A 959-nucleotide genomic window follows, 5' to 3' on the forward strand; every position below is an offset into this window, starting at 1 on the left:
GGCCTGCCCGGCTACTTTTTATATTTTTTTGTAGAGATAGGGTTTCACGCTGGCCAGGCTGGTTTTGAACTCCTGACCTCAGGTGATCCACCCGCCTTGGTCTCCCAAAGTACTGGGATTACAGGCATGAGCCCCGGCGCCTGGCTGAGACTGGTCTTATTCTTAGGAAATACACAAACTGAAGTATTTAGTGGCAAAGGTGCACAATGTCTTTACTGCAGCCTCGACCTCCTGGGCTCAAGTGACCCTCCTGCCTCAGTCTCTCAAATCTCTGGGACTACAGGGACATGCCACCATGCCTAGCTAACTTTTGTACTTCTTGTAGAGCTGGAGTCTCACTATGTTGCCCAGGGTGGTCTCAAACTCCTAGGCTCAAATGATCCTCCTACTTTGGCCTCCCAAAGTGGTGGGATTATAGGTGTAAGCCACTGTGCCTGGCCAGAAAAAGTTTTTTACATATATATGGAGAGAGAGAGAGAGAGAGAGAATATGATAAAGCAAATGGGGTGACATGTAAACACTGATTTATCTGGCTAAAACATATTCAGGAGGCCGGGCATGGTGGCTCATGCCTGTAATCCCAGCACTTTGGGAGGCCAAGGTAGGTGGATCACCTGAGGTAGGGAGTTCGAGACCAGCCTGGCCAACATGGTGAAACCCCATCTCTATTAAAAATATAAAAATTAGGCTGGGCACGGTGGCTCACGCCTGTAATTCCAGCACTTGGGGAGGCCAAGGTGGGCAGATCACGAGGTCAGGAGATTGAGACCATCCTGGCTAACACGGTGAAGCCCCGTCTCTACTAAAAAATACAAAAAAATTAGTCTGGCATGGTGGCGGGCGCCTGTAGTCCCAGCTACTCGGGAGGCTGAGGCAGGGGAATGGTGTGAACCTGGGAAGCGGAGCTTGCAGTGAGCCGAGATCCCGCCACTGCACTCCAGCCTGGGCAAGAGAGAGAG

The sequence above is a fragment of the Mandrillus leucophaeus genome, unplaced genomic scaffold (assembly GCF_000951045.1).
Source record: "Mandrillus leucophaeus isolate KB7577 unplaced genomic scaffold, Mleu.le_1.0 Scaffold1, whole genome shotgun sequence".
Taxonomy (NCBI): Eukaryota; Metazoa; Chordata; class Mammalia; order Primates; family Cercopithecidae; genus Mandrillus; species Mandrillus leucophaeus.